This window comes from Globicephala melas, chromosome 18 (assembly GCF_963455315.2).
Source record: "Globicephala melas chromosome 18, mGloMel1.2, whole genome shotgun sequence".
Classification (NCBI taxonomy): Eukaryota; Metazoa; Chordata; class Mammalia; order Artiodactyla; family Delphinidae; genus Globicephala; species Globicephala melas.
This window is the reverse complement of record NC_083331.1, coordinates 10,127,492-10,149,475: the sequence shown is the minus strand read 5'-3', so window position 1 is coordinate 10,149,475 and position 21,984 is coordinate 10,127,492. Positions and strand designations below refer to the sequence as shown.

Below are 21,984 nucleotides of genomic sequence, written 5' to 3'. Positions count from 1 at the left end.
CTTTAATAAGCTGTCTGTTGTACATTGAGTGGTAACCTGCAAAAATGTATATTGAAGACCTAACCTCTAATATCTATGAATGTGACTTTTTTGGAAATAAGGCTGTTGCCGTTGTAATTAAGATTTAGTTAAGATGAAGTCATACTGGAGTGGGTAGGTCCTTAATCTAATGTGACTGATATCCTTATAAGAAGAAAAAAAGAGACACAGAGGCCCAGACACAGGAAAAATGCCATGTGATGAAGGAGGCAGAGATTGGAATGATGAATCAACAAGCCAAGGAATGCCAAAGATTGCCAGCAACACCAGAAGCTAAGAGAGAGGCATGGAACAGATTCTCCCCACAAGGCATCAGAGAGAACATGGTACCTATACCTTCATTTCAGACTTCTAGACTTAGGAACTGTGAGAGAGTAAGTTTCTGTTGTTTAAAGCCACCTAGACTGTGGTACTTTGTTACAGCAGCCTTAAGAAACTAATACACTGCCCAACTATTCCAGCCTAGGAATACCATAAATAACTAATTAATGTTGACAATCTCCGTGGGCAAGACTGCTGTGATGATTGCTTTTGTTCTGTCATCCATTATGGTAACAAGTCCATCTTATTTTTAGTGATTATGTACTGTCACTTGGCCGCTGCCATCCAAGATCCCATCATGTCTGTTGAATTCAGGAATTTTTGTGTGTGTGCACAGTGAAATCAAGGACAATGTTAACAGATATGTGACAGACTGAAAGACATCCAAAACCAAGATGGAATTATTAACTAGACCATACAAAGAACTTCTACAAATCAACAAGACAAAGGTAGGTAATCAACTGAAACATGCGGGTCTGCGCTCTGCGACCACCACAGTGAACATGGCCACAGGAGTGCAAGTTGCTGATGAAGTATGTCACATTTTTATGACACTAAAGTTTGGGAAGTGCTCCGCACCAGAAGAAATCAAGAAAAGAAAGAAGGCTGTCATTTTTTGTCTCAGTGTAGACGAAAAGCGCCTCATTGTAGAAGGCAGCAAAGAGATTTTGGTGTAACCATAACTGATCCTTTCAAGCATTTTGTGGAAATGCTTCCTGAAAAAGATTGTTGCTATATACTTTGTATGATGCAAGCTTCGGAACAAAGGAATCCAGAAAAGAGGAGTTGATGCTTTTTTTGTGGGCACCAGAACTAGAACCTCTGAAACGTAAAATGGTCTATGCAAGCTCCAAGGATACAATCAAAAAGAAATTTCAAGGCATAAAACACGAATGTCAGGCAAATGGGCCAGAAGACCTCAACCGGACTTGTACTGCTGAAAAGCTAGGTGGATCCTTAATCGTAGCTTTTGAAGGATGCCCTGTATAGATCACTGTTTGGTGTCACAAATTGAAAGCTTCCATGTTTAATGTTATCCTCTTGCTATACAAGTAAAGCAAATACATTTAGGCAAGGGACTCACTGAGGGAGAGCTGTCTCATCATTTGTTAGGGTAAACTAACTATTCTATGAACATGTGCAAATGGCCCTAAATAAATCTAAACTCTAAAGTTTAAAAAAAAACATGCAAAAAGGATATGAATAAGCTGAGGAAAACCTCAATGGTTAGAAATGTAGAAATGTTCATCCTCACTAACCATTAGGGAAACTTAAACTAAAATAATGGGAGATCCCTTTATACCCATGAAATTAGAATGAAAAAGATTGTCACACAGTACCAAGCACTGGTAAGGGTACAGGACAACGGGAATTCTGATGGATTGTTGGTAGAAGTATAAATAGTTTTAGCCATTCAGAAAAAAATTCAGATATAGCTCATATCTCAGTATTACCAGGTCAGGGATGCTATTCCACAAGCCCATGAGGAGTTATACCTAAAGATTATCAATATAGCATTACCTATAGAGGTAGGGAGTTGGAGGCAACCTAGATAGCCATCATTAGGAAAAAACACAAATGATTTTTTAAAAATAGAATCTAATTGTGGATGTATGTTATGCAATACAACACAGCAAGTCTTGCTGAATTTTCTTGCAAAAGTAGATTTTTGCCTGACCTTTTCACTCTATATCTCTACTACTACCTCAGTCCAGGTGATCTTTACACCTTGTTAGATGACTGCAAGAGCCAAAAGTGATCTCCGTATTCTACTTTTGGAACTTCCTACCTTCTTTCAACATGGTAGGAAAAATGACCTTAAAATATGTCAGTGTTCCCAAATAAGAACATGATCTGCCTTCCCATCAGTTCAAGTCTTATGCTGTGTTCTCAAATAGACTTTATAGTTTTCTTCACTTATTTCATCATGTATTGACCCAATAAAGATTTTTGATTCACCTATCATGTACTTAGTCACTGTTTTCTAGGCATTGGAGTACAAAAGTCTTCTACCCTCAAGGAAGCTGCATTCCAGTATGAGTTTTAGTCAGTAAGAATGCAGTAAACAAATAGCAAATGCAATGTTAGGAAGTCACATGTACTTTGAAGAAATAAAGTATGGGGCTAGAGAACCTGGGAGCTAGGCAAGGCAACGGCTATTTGAAAAGGTTTATACTTTCCTAGTTAATTTTTTTAGTTATTTTATATTTTTCACTATTATTTATGAAGAAAATAGAGAATGCAGAGAGCAAAATAATACTTCAAAAGTTATCAGTATTGGTCTCCTAAAAACACACTATTTATGTAAAAAGCTATAAAAGGAAAATTCAGAGAACAAAATAAACTCTAAGACATTAAAAATTATGATAGCAGAGATACAAAGCCCTATAAAATGTTGGAATTTAACCTCCAATAAACTAAAATGAAAAGGTAACGTGATGGAAAACAGAAGATAAAAATTAGAAAAAAAAGAGGATCAGCACAATCAGAACAACATAAAAATAAAAAATTCCACAAGATCAGGAGAGAGAAGAGAGAAAATACAAGAGGACAATTATCAAATAAGTAATAATAATAACAAATACTCAAAATGCAGGATGTGATTTTCTGCATTAATGAACCTACCAAGTGCTCAATACAATGGCTGGAAAAATGTCTTACACTAAGTCACATTAGTATGAGATTTCAGAACATTGGAGACAAATAGAAATTTGTAGAAGCATCCAGAGTGGGTGGAACCAGTTTACATGGTTTGTAAATACGTTATAGAATTTTTTTTAACTTCTAGCAGAGGATTTGGGAACAACTAAGTAATAGGCTCATATAAAACAAACAGCTATAACTACTACAAAGAAATTTTTTAAATTACTAGAAATGAATTTTATTATAATACATTGCATGACTTGGCTATAAGTAATATCCACAGCCATAAAAATGTAAAAAACTAAACACATAGTATAAATGCGCTATAACTGTGGAGAGGCCAAGGTAAGGAAAATGTGTAGGTGTGGGTTGGTGAAGAAAGAAAATTAAATCCTTGTTGGATGTCAATAGATGATATTTAAAACTTAAAAAATGAAAAAAACATTGTACAATTAAGTCAGAATGGAGCAGGTTAGAACCCAACATCATTTTTTTCTTTTTCGTCTCACTTTCTACTTACCTCCTCCCCATTAACAATGAATCTGATTTGAAGGTAAAAGGCAGAAGGTAATTGTTGATATAACCCTGATTTTTGCTCTACTTTCATTCTCTTTGGATTTTGAGAATAAGGAAACTCTTACCTTAGGTTTTCTTCAATTCCTCTCTCTGTGTATCATCACTTTGATAATGCTATCTTCTCTCTGCAAAGGAAATGGAAGATTTTACCAATTGTTTTTTTAATATTACTGCATACACATCTGATGGCCTCATGATAGACATAAACTGTCTCAATATCTTATCTGTAAACTGGACATTATAATCTCTCTCTTGCCACACTTTTGAAAGCAATCTTGAAAATGAGGATTCTAGAGTAATAACTGGCATATTAGAGATTCACAGTCACTGGTGATTGTTGCCAGTAGTATTAGTAGTAGTGGTACTATTACTAGTCCTTGTTTTACTTGCCCTGTTGCCAAAACTGATTCATATCACTGTGTGTATAAAATGTAATTGATGGACACAGTATACCTTGGACAGCATATGCACTCAGAAATATTGCTTGAATGAATAAATCAATATATATGGGAATGAGTGCTAGGTGCTGGAGGCTTTTTTCTATAAAATTGACTGGCCTATTTACAGTGAAGTGATCTTTCTGGTTAGATTTCTCCCCAGAGAATTCTATTTTTATTTTAATTGAAGAGCAGTTATAAAAGCTAATTGACTCTTTGCATTTGCAGGAAACTATTCCTACCTCCCATCAACCCCATACCCCAAGGGGCAATCAATGTTTAGAGGTTTCCCACCTATACCAGTGGTTTAAAAGAGGTTAAGCCCAAGATTAATGTATATAGCTTGTTAGATATGTACTTAGAGTTTTTTTTTTTAATGAATCCAACTCAGGCAGGTTGGGAATTAATGCTATAAAATTCAGCTCAACAGAAACTCAATTGAAAAATGAGAATGATATAATAGCGAGTGCTACTGAAAAAATGGCTTTCCAAGGCTGCTGTTTTTGAAAAGTAATTCAAGGTTCTTTGTCACTTAAAGCAAAGATATAGGCACATTGTACTGTATATAAACACAAAAACTTCCCCCCCTTACTTTGGAACTATATTCAATTTATATATATTAGTTGCATATAATGCTTGAGAAGAGTATTAAAGGTATTTTGAGGTCAAGGTATCAAATTAGACAGAAAAAGTGAAGAAAAATAAGTAAATTTTTAAATCTACAAGCATAGTATATTTACACATCTAGGAGATAAAAATATTCAACATACTTTATTAGACCAATTATCTAATTACAAGAAAAACAAGATTATAATGGACTTGGAAGAAAACCTTTACTAATTTCCAAATTCGTTATTTTTTTAAATGTTATCAAAATTAACCTGTTCTTTTTTTTTCCGTTATGCAAAAAAGAACTGGAGTGGGAAGAAACAGATTACCACTCACTTAAAATTAGATAATTCAACAGACATATTCATTACAAAAAAAAAAATCATCCTTTATCTAAATGTTATGTCAAATAGAATAAAAATACGTGGGAGACAGAAATTTTAACCGATAAAAGAGGATTATTTTAAACCCAATGTAGACTAATTAGTAAGCAAGTATAATATAAACATGGGTTGAACTGGTTCAGATACTTAGATTTTAAGAAATTGATTATCTTATACTTTGGCATTCTCCAGCAGTCACTTAAATGTGCAACTGCGTGTTTGTGTATTTCTATATGTATTACTAAAATATTTTACAACAACAAATTAGGGCAATAGGGAATTTAGAATCAAATCTAGAGGTAAATATTTTCATATGAAAAAGAACAACTGGCTACAGTTGGATTGATGCTTACTTTACACAGTATTTCCCAGATTCCGGTTCACTAAAACAGCTTTAGGTCCAACCTGAGTTCTACTAGCTCCATATTAAATTTTTTAAAGTAGTATTTGTTAAGTTTTTCTCAAAAATAAAAATGAATGCAGCCATGACTCTATGAACATATTTGGCTCCCTGACCTTGCCAGGGAAGATTACAATAGTACTTGGAAGCACAGCAGTGTGCTTCAGTTCACACACTTCAATAGCTTTTCTTTTTACTACACGATCAAGTTGAAATTTGATTAAGGCAATCTTCACACCTTTCTTTAATACGACCTTATTTTACTCCACCCTACAACAAACCACTATCAGAAAGACTCAACTCATTGCCCTCACTCTCACCCACAAACATCATGCACCCCCTCTTCACCCACCAGACCCAGTGGTCAATGCTCAACCAAGATGGTACTCCACCCCTGTGGCCACACAGTAATGAAGACCAGCGCTGACCTCCTTCCTCTCTCGGGGGACTTACAACCAGTTCTATATTGTCCACTGATTGATGATTCACTGTCTTTTATAGATACATATAAGATATAGTAACTATACATGTAGATACTTAAATTGCCAAAACTAAAGTTTGAACTTTAGCTTCTCTCGTGTCTTGTGTGTATTAAAACAAAAACAATAACAACTGAAACAACTGTTAATTTTCCAACTTCATAAATATTGTAATGTTTTTTCCTACAAAAGACACCTTTATTTGTTGACAGATTACTCCTGATTGCCGGTGTAGGGGTGGGAAAAAGCTAGAACTCAGGGAAGGAGATAGAATGGTATGGTGAGTGCACAGGGAATGTCAGTTTGGCTTGAGGGCTTTGAATGAATATTTATTCACTCATCAAACATTTATTTAATGCCTCCTATGAACCAGGATTTGTGGAGGGCTCAGAGGTAAAATATCTGTACCTGCCTGTAAGGAGTTCACATGCTCACATTCTCGTGGGTGAGACAGCAAGAAATCAATATTTATAACCTAGAATAAGCACTGTAATCTGGGTTTGCATAAAGGTTATGAGAACATAAAAGGAGGGAAGCAAAATGAGTCTGACTGGGAGAAATGCCTCAGAGAATTGCTGCTGCAGGTGACGTTTAAGCTGGGCCTCCAGAAGAGTAGGAGTTAGCTAGTCTCATAAGGGATGATCATTTAATACAAAATAAGGAGCATGTGCCCAAGAAAACAGGCAAGAAAACACAGAGTGTAGTCGGGGAATCACAAGTATTTCAGTACAGCTGGAGCATGGAGTACTTACAGGAGACTGGGAGGGGAAAAATGGGAGAAGAATGAGACAGAGGCCAAAGCATTGTACGCCATGCCATGGCATTCAGATTTGATCCCACAGAAAATAGGGAGCCACTGGAGGGTTTTAAAGCAGGGCGATGATGTGACCGCATTTGCCTCTTAGAAAGATCACTTTGACAGCTGTGCCGAGGACAGATTGGAGGGGAGGAGTCAGAAGTCGGGGAGGTGAATTAATAACCAAGAAGAGAAACAATAAGGGGCTGAACAGGCAAGAGCAGCAGTGGAGACAGAGAGGACGGAGCCAGTGTAAGTAACAGGAGAGGGTATGATGCGGACAGCACTCAGTCCCTGTTGTGGAAGTGAGAGAGGAGCCTAGACTGACTCCCACAATCACGGCTGGAGTGCAGTCCCTCAAGAGAGAAACTCAGGAGGATGGGTGTGGGGGAAAGTTATGGAGACATTAAATCTGCAATGCCAAGGTTGGGACGGTCATTTAGCAGTTTACCAGGATATATGTGCCTTGAGGACAAAAGAGAAATTTGGGCTGGAGTCATCAGCATGTGTAGGGCAGCTGAAGCCAAGGATGTAAATGGGATTTCTCAGGAAGAGTAGAAAGAGAAGAGGGCAGAGAACAAACCCTGGATGATCTCATCATGTAAGATGATAAAGAAAGAAGAAGGGACTAGGGAATGAGTGAACTAAGAGAGAATGATGTTAGGGAAGAGATTAGAGAAGGAGGTCAGTTATACCAAATGGTCAAATTCTGCAGAAAATCAGAATAATCTAAGGACAAAAATATTGCCTATTTGACCTGGCAATTAGGAAGTCTTCGGTGACTTCAGTGGAGCCACATAACAACAGTGGTAGAGACAGAAGCAGGATGAGGAAGAACTGGAAACAGTGAACTTGGACTACCCTTTCAAGATGCTCTACCAAGAAGACATGTGCCGTCTTGTAGTAATCATGTGTCATCACGTGTAGTCTGGTAGGAGGCAGCTTCTCAAATGGTTCCCAATGATCCCCACCTCCTGGTCCCCACACTCTATGTAATCTTCTTTCCTTTGATGTGGGCTGGACCTAAGGACTTGCTTCTAATGAATGGAATATGGTAAAAGTGATGGCATGTCAATTCTCAGATTAGGTTACAAAAACCTGCAACTTCTATCTTGCTTGTTCTCTCTCCCTTATTCGCTCTGGACATAGCCATCTGCCAGCTTGTAGACTATCCTATGGAGAAGCCTATGTTATGCGTAGCTAAGATCCAAAGTCCAACAGCCAGTGAGGACTGAAGGTCTACATGAGGGAACTTGGGAGAGTCTCCTCCCTTGGCCTCAGATGAGACCATCACAGCCCTGTATGACACCTTGATTACAGACTTCTGAGTAACCTAAAACTGCATCCAAATTCCTGATCCACAGAAACTGCGAGACAATCCATTTTTTTGTCTTAAGTTTGGAGAAAATTTTTTACACAGCAATGATAATTAATACAATGCTATGTTGTGAATATTTATGTCCCCCCCAAAATTCATATGTTGAAATTCTAAGGCCCTATGTGATGGTTTTAGGATGTGGGGCCTTTGGGAGGTGCTTAAGGGTGGAGCCCTCACAAATGGGATTAATGTTCTTAGAAAAGAGACCCCACAGAGCTCCCCAGCCCTTTCAGCCATGTGAGGGCACAGAGAGAAATCAGCAGTCTGTGAAATGGAAAAGGGCCTTTACCAGAACCTGACCATGCTGGCACCTTGATCTTGGACCTCCCAGCCTCCCAAACTGTGAGAAATAAATTTCTGCTGTTCATAAGCTACCCAGTCTGTGGTATTTTCATTTAGCAGCCCAAATTGACTAAGACATACATCTTCTGAGAAAAGAAGATGATGAACATGAAATGGTTAAATGTATTGAAAACAAGAGGGCTTCGAACAGATAAATGCCTGGGAAGAAATGAGACAAAGAGATTAGCTTTGGAGAGGACGAGAAACAGATTCTCTCTGATTTTAAAGAGGGAGGGGAAGTACGTAAGCAGTAGTTATTTCCTAATGGCTCTCTATTCCTTAACACAAAGTGGCCATCTATTGAGGATGGCGAAGCTGAAGAGTAAGGGATGTATGGAAACTAGTAATCCTAGCTTCCAAGGAGAGTGTGCAAGGGGGTTGGATAAGGAAAAAACAGAAGTATAACAGAGCAGTGATAAGGAGCTACTGAAATTGTCGAGAAGAAAAAAAATGGAAAGATAAAAGTAAGAAAGAATGAGAGGGTGGAAGAACAGAAGGATGGAAGAGAAAAGGAAAGAATAGAAGAAAGTTGTTTAGTCGGTTAAGATGACAGAGTGAATACTGGAGTTAGCAATGCCTACAGTGTGAAAATTTTAGATAAGGGCAAGAAACAGAGCGTGATAATGACATTAGGTTGGTCAAACAGAATGAGATGAAGGCAACTGGAATTTAAAATCAAGAAAGGATAAATATTTGGATTATTAGTCCACCATATAGACCTGAGTTTTCCCATGATGATGACAGAATTTATAGTAAAGAGAAATATTACTATTATTAATATTGTTAATACTTTTAAAATTATTTGATAACAGCAATTACTATTTATAATGTGCCTACGATGTGCAAATCACTAGGCTAGGAATATGAACTTAATTCTCCTATTCTCATAATGGCCCTAAAGACTATTAGCTCCTTGTTTTGTGAAAGCTAGGTAATTTGCCCTCCTTTGGACAGTTAAGTAAGTGTAGCAGAGACTGCTGGTCATCTCCTAACATCAATTCTCTTTTTCTTACACAGATTATATGGATTATGTGGCATGCCTGCCCAAATAAAGACTACATTTCTCAGCTTTCTGTGCTGATGCTATGTTGTGACCGTGTACATGGCTATGCTTCTAGATTGTGGCCAATGAAACATGAATAGAAATAATGTGTGCAACTTACTGTTTGTGCTCTGAAAATAAATTGTGTGTATATCCCTTCCCCTCTTCCTTTTTCCATTAACTGGAATGTGAATATGATGGCAAGAGCTGAAGCAGCCATATTGGATGAAATAATGCAAACTGCTTATTGAGAATGGCAATATTATAAGATAGAAATAAGTCAGATCCCTATTATGTGGTTGTTTAGCAGGGTGTAGGATCAATGCCCTCTCTCTAAAATTGGTTCAGATGTCAAGACTGATGATCTCTCTCTCTCTCTCTCTCTCTCTCACACACACACACACACACACACACACACACACACACGGGATATGAAAATGTTTATTACTCATATAATGAGGCTTTCTGGGGAGAGCAGGGCAGACACTCAAGTAGGTCCAAAATGCCTTGAGCAAAGGGAAGAGTAAGTGGCCTTGGTTTTTACTGTGATTAAGACTTGGGGCCGAGGTAAAAGTTCCCAAGCTGGCCAGCGTTTGTGTGGTTTGATCTTCCTGCTGGTGCCAATGGCAGGTTTACAGGGGTTTCCTTACTGCCTTGTCCAGATGTGTGGCAAAAGTGAAAGAGGGAGGGGTGGGGCTTGAGAGCTGTCAGTCAAACATCTAAAATGGAGTCAGACTCTATTACATCCTCAGCTCTATTGAGCTCCATGCTGTCCCTGGACCACCTATTTGGATATTTACATGATGGAAATAAACTTCAAACTTATTTAAGGGCTTCCCTGGTGGCGCAGTGGTTCAGAGTCCACCTGCCGATGCAGGGGACACAGGTTCGTGCCCCAGTCCGGGAGGATCCTACGTGCCACGGAGCGGCTGGTCCCGTGGGCCATGGCCGCTGAGCCTGCGCGTCCGGAGCCTGTTGCTCCGCAACGGGAGAGGCCACAACAGTGAGAGGCCCGTGTACCGCAAAAAAAAAACAAAAAAAAACAACTTATTTAAGCCATGGTTTCAGGGCATTTCTTTGTTATAGCAAGTTAAACCCTACCTGCCTGATATAGGGAGTGATGCTGTGAAACTCTGAGAGGTAAAGTCCTCAAAATACATGGGAGAGAGATGAAAGCTATGATAAGGATGAGGAGGGAGACAAAGGAAAATAAGGCTATACATAGATGTCATAAGAAAGAAAGAAGGAAAGGAAGAAAGGAAGGGAGGAAGGGAGGAAGGAAGGAAGGGAGGGAGGGAGGGAGGGAGGGAGGGGGAGGGAGGGAGGAAGGCAAGCAGCCAAAGGAGGAGAAAAAAGAGAAGAAGAAAGATTTTATAAAAGAGTGCAAGTCTGATAGGTGTAGGAGAGACTGTTGAGCCCTCTCTTGCTGTGCTAGCTCTTACATGAGCCATAAACCTGATATGTGGGGAGAAGAGAGAAGCCTCCCTATAAAAGGAGTGCAAGAAAGATGGGGTCCTTTGAGAGAATGGTAGTTTTCACTTAAACAAGAGTGGTTGAAGGGAGAATTATGTGAAAAGGTATGAGTTAAAATGGCGGGTTTCCAACAGATTGGAACTTTCCAGGGCAGAACAGGTTCATTGTAAGAAGACGAATCAGGGAAGAAGTATCAAGTTGTTGGAAAACGAGATTAGTGAGGTCAGTAAACAATCATAGGGGTTGCATTTTATGCACAGGATGAGAATGACAGGGATGGGAACAGAAGGAAACTAGTGGACTCAGGGTTAGAAATGAATCATGATGTAAACTCTGGTGTTGAATAATGTCTGGACTTTAATCTGTATGTAGTGAAAAAATCAGAGGGAGCCTTTGAGAAGACAGGTGTGATCAGGTTTACCTTTTAGGAAATCTAATCTAAGAGCAAATTTTAAAAAGTGAAAAATTAGAGGTGAGTAGAAGAGACAAGATGCAGGACAATAGAGTTTTACTTGGTTGATGTGTTATAATTTACAAATTTAAGTGACAGAAAATTCAAATTCTTCCTCTGGGCTTCTGAAGCCCTTGTTTCTATCTCCATTATAGCACTTAACCAAATTGTATCATGCCTTTTCTGTTTTCACGTTTGCCATCCCCATAGCCTGAAGGCCCTTTCCAAACGTGCTGCCTTTTACATCTTTGTATCCCCAGGGTTCTGGGCCTGACACTGGAAGGCATTCAGAAAAATATTTTTAAATCAATTAAATGAATAAGAGGCTGTTGGAATATTTAAGATGTATGGTGAAGAGGCCTCCTACCAAAGGAGTAACAGCAGCAATGGAGGGAAAGAAGGATATCAGAGGCATTTAAAGGAAACAATCATTAGGATGAGGTGACTGAATGAAGAAAGGAGAAGACTCAGAAACAACTTCAGTATCTAGATTGAAAGGCAACTCAGACTACAATGGTGTATTGATACCACTGGGGACCATAGGACCAAGTAGATGTCTAGATCCCCTCACTTCTCCCTCTCACTTCAACACAACTGATATTTGTCAGTGCCTGGAAGTGATGTGGAGGGTAGGAAAGGTGGGGGGATCAGTGAATATGATTTCCTCTTCTACAATATAAGAAGCAGCATATGGGGCTTCCCTGGTGGCACAGTGGTTGAGAATCTGCCTGCTAATGCAGGGGACACAGGTTCGAGCCCTGGTCTGGGAGGATCCCACATGCCGCAGAGCAACTAGGCCCGTGAGCCACAACTACTGAGCCTGCGCGTCTGGAGCTTGTGCTCCGCAGCAAGAGAGGCCGCGATAGTGAGAGGCCCGCGCACCGCGATGAAGAGTGGTCCCCGCTTGCTACAACTAGAGAAAGCCCTCGCACAGAAACGAAGACCCAACACAGCAAAAATAAATTAATTAATTAACTCCTACCCCCAACATCTTTAAAAAAAAAAAAGAAGCATATGTAAATTCAAAGGTACATAGTCAACTGAAAGCCCAGAAATAAGACAAGGTTTAAGATACAGATTAATATTCCAAACTGGACTAAGATATTGATGCTCTGACAATACTCTTAAGGATGTTCCTGATTCCAAAGGTCTATGAGATTTGAACCAAAGCAAAATGTATTTTATCAATATCAAGCATCACTTATAGAATACCTTCAGGGATTATATGTATGGAGTATCCAATGTGAATGTGAATGAGAATTTTTAACCAAACTATTTTAAGGAATTAATACAACCAATTGTCTAGATCTCAACCAAAGCAGAAACAAAGGCAAAATTTATAACTATAGATAGAGTGAACTGTGTATCAAAACATTTGAAAAGAATATAGGATCAAATGAAAATTATAGAAGATCAATATCAATATCATAAATATGCTGGCAATAATAAAACTGATATTCTATTTCAGAGAAAAACACCTATTAATATAGTCGTCCAAGAACGCAAAAATAAAACATGTCTGGATATTTACTAGAAATTATTTTATTCTTTCCTAAGAAAAAGACTATTCTTAAAGACAGAGACACCAACTTTCCCCAACGCAGGGGCTGACACATAAAGGGAAGATAACACTGAATGCTTCTGAATTTGATCAAGTTAGCAAGAACCATGATGCTGGGCGTGAACTAATGGTAATGGGCTTATTTCCACTCTAGGAAGTACATGAATTTAGTTTAGCTCATGACTGAGATCTATCTAGAGTATACAGTGGCTCAAAAAAAAAAAAGATGATAGGGTCAGCCAAACACTGGCCACAGTCAAACAAGCTCCAAACAGAGGAGGCTCAGGTTTCCCTGTTTTGCCTAGAGGTGCTGCAGCACAGAAAGTCAAGCTGTAGGTATTTCCAAGGCGCTCACTCTAGCTATCAGCCACACCTGAGCGAACTATACCCACGAGCCTCCTTAGCCAAGGATAACTGGGGTCTAAGACCTTGCCCTTCACAATTGGTTTGGTATCTCAGGAATGTTGAGAAACTGCTTAAGAAGATGAATATCACTTGTGTGATGGGGCCAAGTCTCACCATTTCAGAGAAAGGACGATGCTATGAAGGGTTGCTCTGCAGGCCTTTATTTGGCCCAAAGCTTGTTTCCAGACACCAATGTCTTACCTATCAATCATCCCAGTGAGATTAATGCCTATTAGATGTCTGAATGCATCTTTATATTAAACGTAAATATGCTTGCTTTAACTTATGGACAATGAACAAATTATTTGGAAAGAATGAGTATAACAAGTGAGCATCTATAGAAACAAGAAGACCACTAGCACAGAATATGTAGGCAATTTGACAGAAACCCCTCTCTTCCATTTTATTGATATAAATACGCCTGTTTTCCAACAACTACATCACATAAACATCAACCCATTTTCACATATCTTCTAAAAGGGAAGACAGAAACAGTAAAACAAAAAGACTTCTGTAAGAATGATTCTGAAACAATGAAATGTGTTTCAATGTCCTTTCCAAGTGGCCGTTAATGTAAATGTATATAAGGAAAATTGTATCATGCGTATGCCTCACTTCTAGTAAGAATATTGGGGCAAAAGCAATTGACTTTCATATCTGCCACATATTAAAACTTATAAGGTGTCCGTCGGCTTCACCAGCCACAGTTTGTCTATTCTAATCAGGTTTCCTTCTGAAACTGGTTCCCTGAGAAGGGCTGCTACTGGCTGAGACAGAGCTCCCATAGGGAACAGTCAAAATGGAAAACTTCACATCAGCAGTCCAAATACCAATCCAATCTCCCATGAAGAATAATATTTTGACCTAACAGGTTTAATCAAATTAGTAATCCCAAATTCTTCATGTGTTTTTTGGGCTTTACAATGAACGAAATGTTACACTTAGGACATGGATTTAAATATGGAGGAGGAGAGGATCACGGGAAGATGGCGGAAGAGTAAGACGCGGAGATCATCTTCCTCCCCACAGATACAGCAGAAATACATCTACACGTGGAACAACTCCTACAGAGCACCCACTGATCGCTGGCACAAGACCTCGGACCTCCCAAAAGGCAAAAAAACTCCCCACCTACCTGTGTAGGGCAAAAGAAAAAACAGAGACAAAAGAATAGGGACGGGACCAGCACCAGTGCGAGGGAGCTGTGAAGGAGGAAAGGTTTTCGCACACTAGGAAGCCCCTTCACGGGCGGAGACTGCAGGTGCCGGAGGGGGGAAGAAGCTTCGGAGCCTCAGAGGAGAGCGCAGCAACAGGGGTGCGAAGAGCAAAGCGGAGAGATTCCCGCACGGAGGATCGGTGCCGACCAGCACTCACCAGCACTCACCACGTCAAGAGGCTTGTCTGCTCACCCGCCAGGGCGGGCGGGGCCTGGGAGCTGAGGCTCCGGCTTCGGTCGGATCCCAGGGAGAGGACTGGGGTTGGCAGCGTAAACAGAGCCTGAAGGGGGCTAGTACGCCACAGGTAGCCGGGAGGCAGTCCGGGAGAAGTCTGCAGCTGCCGAAGAGACAAGAGGCTTTTTTTGCCTCTTTGTTTCCTGGTGCACGAGGAGAGGGGATTAAGAGCGCTGCTTAAAGGAGCTCCAGAGACGGGCGCAGGCCGCGGCTCTCAGCGCGGGCCCCAGAGACGGGCATGAGACGCTAAGGCTGCTGCTGCCGCCACCAAGAAGCCTGTGTGCGAGCACAGGTCACTCTCCACACCTCCCCTCCCGAGAGTCTGTGCAGCCCGCCACTGCTGGTGATCCTGGGACAACTTCCCCGGGAGAACGCGCGGCTCGCCTCAGGCTGCTGCAACGTCACGCCGCCCTCTGCCGCTGCACGCTCGCCCCGCCCTCCATGCCCCTCCCTCCCCGTGGCCTGAGCGAGCCACAGCACCCGAATCAGCTGCTCCTTTAACCCCGTCCTGTCTTGAGTCAAGAACAGACGCCCTCAGGTGACCTACACGCAGAGGCGGGGCCAAATCAAAGCTAAACCCCGGGAGCTGTTCGAACAACGAAGAGAAAGGGAAATCCCTCCCAGCTGCCTCAGGAGCAGCCGATTAAATCTCCACAATCAACTTGATGTTCCCTGCATCTGTGGAATACCTGAATAGACTACGAATCATCCCAAATTGAGGAGGTGGACTTTGGGAGCAAGATATATTATTTTTTCCCCTTTTCCTCTTTTTGTGAGTGTGTATGTGTACGCTTCTGTGTGAGATTTTGTCTGTATAGATTTGCTTTCACCATTTGTCCTAGTGTTCTAACCGTCTGGGGTTTTTTCTTTTTTTTTTACTTATTAAAAAGTTTTTTCTTAATAATTATTTTTTATTTTATTAACTTTATTTTATTTTATCTTACTTTATTTTATTTTATCCTCTTTCTTTCTTTCTTTCCTTCTATTTTTTCTCCCTTTTATTCTGAGCTGTGTGGAGGACAGGCTCTTGGTGCTCCAGCCAGGAGTCAGGGCTGTGCCTCTGAGGTGGGAGAGCCAACTTCAGGACACTGGTCCACAAGAGACCTCCCAGCTCCACGTAATAACAAACGGCGAAAAGCTCCCAGAGATCTCCATCTCAACACCAAGACCCAGCTTCACTCAACGACCAGCAAGCTACAGTGCTGCACACCCTATGCCAAACAGCTAGCAGGACAGGAACACAACCCCACCCATTAGCAGAGAGGCTGCCTAAAATCATAATAAGGCCACAGACACCCCAAAACACACCACCAGACGTGGACCTGCCCACCAGAAAGATAAGATCCAGCCTCATCCACCAGAACACAGGCACTAGTCCCCTCCACCAGGAAGCCTACACAAACCACTGAACCAACCTTAGCCACTGGGGACAGACACCAAAAACAACGAGAACTATGAACCTGCAGCCTGTGAAAAGGAGACCCCAAACACAGTAAGATAAGCAAAATGAGCAGACAGGAAAACACACAGCAGATGAAGGAGCAAGGTAAAAACCCACCAGACCTAACAAATGAAGAGGATAGGCAGTCTACCTGAAACAAATAGGCAGTCTACCTGAAAAAGAATTCAGAATGATAGTAAAGATGATCCAAAATCTTGGAAATGGAATAGAGAAAATGCAAGAAACATTTAACAAGGACCTAGAAGAACTAAAGAGGGAACAAGCAACAATGAACAACACAATAAATGAAATTAAAAATACTCTAGAAGGGATCAATAGCAGAATAACTGAGGCAGAAGAACGGATAAGTGACCTGGAAGATAAAATAGTGGAAATAACTACTGCAGAGCAGAATAAAGAAAAAAGAATGAAAAGCACTGAGGACAGTCTCAGAGACCTGTGGGACAACATTAAACGCACCCACATTGGAATTATACGGGTCCCAGAAGAAGAGAAAAAGAAACGGACTGAGAAAAGATCTGAAGAGATTATAGTTGTAAACTTCCCTAATATGGGAAAGGAAATAGTTAATCAAGTCCAGGAAGCACAGAGAGTTCCATACAGGATAACAAGGAGAAACATGCCAAGACACATAGTAATCAAACTATGAAAAATTAAATACAAAGAAAACATATTAAAAGCAGCAAGGGAAAAATAACACACAAGGGAATCCCCATAAGGTTAACAGCTGATCTTTCAGCAGAAACTCTGCAAGCCAGAAGGGAGTGGCAGGACATATTTAAACTGATGAAGGAGATAAACCTACAACCAAGATTACTCTACCCAGCAAGGATCTCATTCAGATTTGATGGTGAAATTAAAATCTTTACAGACAAGCAAAAGCTGAGAGAGTTCAGCACCACCAAACCAGCTTTACAACAAATGCTAAAGGAACTTCTCTAGGCAAGAAACACAAGAGAATGAAAAGACCTACAATACCAAACCCAAAACAATTAGGAAAATAGGAATAGGAACATACATATCGATAATTACCTTGAATGTAAATGGATTAAATGCTCCCACCAAAAGACACAGACTGGCTGAATGGATACAAAAAGAAGACCCGTATATATGCTGTCTACAAGAGACCCACTTCAGACCTAGGGACACATACAGACTGAAAGTGAGGGGATGGAAAAAGATATTCCATGCAAATGGAAACCAAAAAAAAGCTGGAGTAGTAATTCTCATATCAGACAAAATAGACTTTAAAATAAAGACTATTATAAGAGACAAAGAAGGACACTACATAATGATCAAGGGATCGATCCAAGAAGAAGATATAACAATTGTAAATATTTATGCACCCAACATAGGAGCACCTCAATATATAAGGCAAATACTAACAGCCATAAAAGGGGAAATTGACAATAACACAATCATAGTAGGGAACTTTAACACCCCACTTTCACCAATGGACAGATCATCCAAAATGAAAATAAATAAGGAAACACAAGCTTTTAATAATACATTAAACAAGGTGGACTTAATTGATATTTATAGGACATTCCATCCAAAAACAACAGAATACACATTATTCTCAAGTGCCCATGGAACATTCTCCAGGATGGATCATATCTTGGGTCACAAATCTAGCCTTGGTAAATTTAAGAAAATTGAAATTGTATCAAGTATCTTTTCCGACCACAACGCTATGAGACTAGACATCAATTACAGGAAAAAGTCTGTAAAAAATACAAACACATGGAGGCTAAACCATACACTACTTAATAACAAAATGATCACTGAAGAATCAAACAGGAAATCAAAAAATACCTAGAAACAAATGACAATGGAGACACGATGACCCAAAACCTATGGGATACAGCAAAAGCAGTTTTAGAGGGAATTTTATAGCAATAAAATCCTACCTTAAGAAACAGGAAACATCTCAAATAAACAACCTAACCTTGTACCTAAAGCAATTAGAGAAAGAAGAACAAAAAAAAAACAAAGTTAGCAGAAGGAAAGAAATCATAAAGATCAGATCAGAAATAAATGAAAAAGAAATGAAGGAAACGATAGCAAAGATCAATAAAACTAAAAGCTGGTTCTTTGAGAAGATAAAGAAAATTGATAAACCATTAGCCAGACTCATCAAGAAAAAAAGGGAGAAGACTCAAATCAATAGAATTAGAAATGAAAAAGGAGAAGTAACAACTGACACTGCAGAAATACAAAAGATCATGAGAGATTACTACAAGCAACTCTATGCCAATAAAATGGACAATCTGGAAGAAATGGACAAATTCTTAGAAATGCACAACCTGCCGTGACTGAATCAGGAAGAAATAGAAAATTTGAACAGACCAATCACAAGCACTGAAATTGAAACTGTGATTAAAAATCTTCCAACAAACAAAAGCCCAGGACCAGATGGCTTCACAGGCGAATTCTACGAAACATTTAGAGAAGAGCTAACACCTATCCTTCTCAACCTCTTCCAAAATATAGCAGAGCGAGGAACACTCCCAAATTCATTCTACAAGGCCATCATCACCCTGATACCAAAACCAGACAACAAAGTCACAAAGAAAGAAAACTACAGGCCAAAATCACTGATGAACATAGATGCAAAAATCCTCAACAAAATACTAGCAAACATAATCCCACAGCACATTAAAAGGATCATACACCATGATCAAGTGAGGTTTATTCCAGGAATGCAAGGATTCTTCCATATACGCAAATCAATCAACGTGATACACCATATTAACAAATTGAAGGAGAAAAACCATATGATCATCTCAATAGATGCAGAGAAACCTTTCAACAAAATTCAACACCCATTTATGATAAAAACCCTGCAGACAGTAGGCACAGAGGGAACTTTCCTCAACATAATAAAGGCCATATATGACAAACCCACAGCCAACATTGTCCTCAATGGTGAAAAACTGAAACCGTTTCCACTAAGATCAGGAAAAACACAAGGTTGCCCACTCTCACCACTCTTATTCAACATAGTTTTGGAAGTTTTAGCCACAGCAATCAGAGAAGGAAAGGAAATAAAATGAATCCAAATTGGAAAAGAAGATGTAAAGCTGTCACTGTTTGCAGGTGCCATGATACTATACATAGAGAATCCTAAAGATGCTACCAGAAAACTACTAGAGCTAATCAATGAATTTGGTAAAGTAGCAGGATACAAAATTAATGCACAGAAATCTGTGGCATTGTTATACACTAATGATAAAAGTCTGAGAGTGAAATTAAGAAAATACTCCCATTTACCACTGCAACAAAAAGAATAAAATATCTAGGAATAAACCCACCTAAGGAGACAAAAGACCTGTATGCAGAAAATTATAAGACACTGATGAAAGAAATTAAAGATGATACAAATAGATGGAGAGATATACCATGTTCTTGTATTGGAAGAATCAACATTGTGAAAGTGACTCTACTACCCAAAGCAATCTACAGATTCAATGCAATCCCTATCAAACTACCACTGGCATTTTTCATAAAACTAGAACAAAAAATTTCACAATTTATAAGGAAACACAAAAGACCCCGAATAGCCAAAGCAATCTTGAGAACGAAAAATGGAGCTGGAGGAATCAGGCTCCCTGACTTCAGTCTATACTACAAAGCTACAGTAATCAAGACAGTATGGTACTGGCACAAAAACAGAAATATAGATCAATGGAACAGGATAGAAAGCCCAGGGATAAACCCACACACATATGGTCACCTTATGTTTGATAAAGGAGGCAAGAATATACAGTGGAGAAAAGACAGCCTCTTCAATAAGGGGTGCTGGGAAAACTGGACTGGTACATTTCAAAGTATGAGATTAGAACACCCCCTAACACCATACACAAAAATAAACTCAAAATGGATCAAAGACCTAAATGTAAGGCCGAACACTATCAAACACTTAGAGGAAAACATAGGCAGAAGACTCTATGACATAAATCACAGCAAGATCCTTTCTGACCCACCTCCTAGAGAAATGGAAATAAAAACAAGAATAAACAAATGGGACCTAATGAAACTTAAAAGCTTTTGCACAGCGAAGGAAACCATAAACAAGACGAAAAGACAACCCTCAGAATGGGAGAAAATATTTGCAAATGAAGCAACTAACAAAGGATTAATCTCCAAAATTTACAAGCAGCTCATGCAGCTCAATAACGAAAAAACAAACAACCCAATCCAAAAACGGGCAGAAGACCTAAATAAACATTTCTCCAAAGAAGATATACAGGTTGCCAACAAACACATGAAAGAATGCTCAACATCATTAATCATTAGAGAAATGCAAATCAAAACTACAATGACATATCATCTCACACCAGTCAGAATGGCCATCTTCAAAAAATCTAGAAACAATAAATGCTGGAGAGGGTGTGGAGAAAAGGGAACACTCTTGCACCGCTGGTGGAAATGTGAATTGGTACAGCCACTATGGAGAACAGTATGGAGGTTCCTTAAAAAAACTACAAATAGAACTACCATATGACCCAGCAATCCCACTACTGGGCATATACCCTGAGAAAACCATAATTCAAAAAGAGTCATGTACCAAAATGTTCACTGAGCTCTATTTACAATAGCCCGGAGATGGAAACAACCTAAGTGTCCATCATCGGATGAATGGATAAAGAAGATGTGGTACATATATAGAATGGAATATTACTCAGCCATAAAAAGAAACAAAAGTGAGCTATTTGTAATGAGGTGGATGGACCTAGAGTCTGTCATACAGAGTGAAGTAAGTCAGAAAGAGAAAGACAAATACCGTATGCTAACACATATGTATGGAATTTAAGAAAAAAAAATGTCATGAAGAGCCTAGGGGTAAGACAGGAATAAAGACACAGACCTACTACAGAATGGACTTGACGATATGGGGAGGGGGAAGGGTAAGCCGGGACGAAGTGAGAGAGTGGCATGGACATATATACACTACCTAGCATGAAGTGGATAGCTAGTGGGAAGCAGCCGTGTAGCACAGGGAGATCAGCTAGGTGGTTTGTGACCGCCTAGAGGGGTGGGATAGGGAGGGTGGGAAGGAGGGAGATGCAGGAGGGAAGAGATATGGGAACATGTATAGATGTATAACTGATTCACTTTGTTATAAAGCAGAAACTAACACACCATTGTAAAGCAATTATACTCCAATAAAGATGTTAAAAATTTAAAAATGTGGAGGAGAAACCACCATTATTTTTGCCTGCCAAAAAATCAATAACTGATGTTTTAACCTTTCACTCTCTTTTTTTCTCACTCACTCCGGTTTAAGAAATAAACTCTGTGTATATTCTTTCCTATGATTTATGCGCTGGTTTGAAAACTTAGAAATAAGTCAATAACCCCTTAGACCATCCTGTTTGGAAAATTGTCTGATCCAGGAGGCAATCAGAACTCAGGCTTCCATCAAGGACTTTTCTTTGTCATTCTCAAATCCTATTTTCTTATAATGATCACCTACAATTACACGGCAACTGGTCACTATTGGAATGTAAATTCTTAGAATTCAATCAGAACTCAGGCTTCCATCAAGGACTTTTCTTTGTCATTCTCAAATCCTATTTTCTTATAATGATCACCTACAATTACACGGCAACTGGTCACTATTGGAATGTAAATTCTTAGAATTCAAAATATTTACAGTATTCTGATGTGACATCACATTCAGAAAAGTTGCTGTCCAGGTAACTGTTGGACACCAACTGCACATCAGTGGTA

The 21,984-nt window shown here is 39.5% G+C and overlaps 1 protein-coding gene and 1 pseudogene across 2 annotated transcripts in view; one reads left to right on the top strand and one right to left on the bottom strand.

Annotated features, from left to right (window-relative positions):
* Positions 1-21,984, bottom strand: part of RFC3 (replication factor C subunit 3) — a 559,111-nt gene that overhangs the window by 61,114 nt on the left and 476,013 nt on the right. For both annotated transcript variants that reach the window (XM_060287864.1, XM_060287865.1), the window contains one exon: positions 3,645-3,704. The gene's annotated coding sequence lies outside the window, so the exon portion shown is untranslated. The remainder of the gene's footprint in view (positions 1-3,644; positions 3,705-21,984) is intronic.
* Positions 864-1,350, top strand: LOC115866575 (destrin pseudogene; annotated as a pseudogene).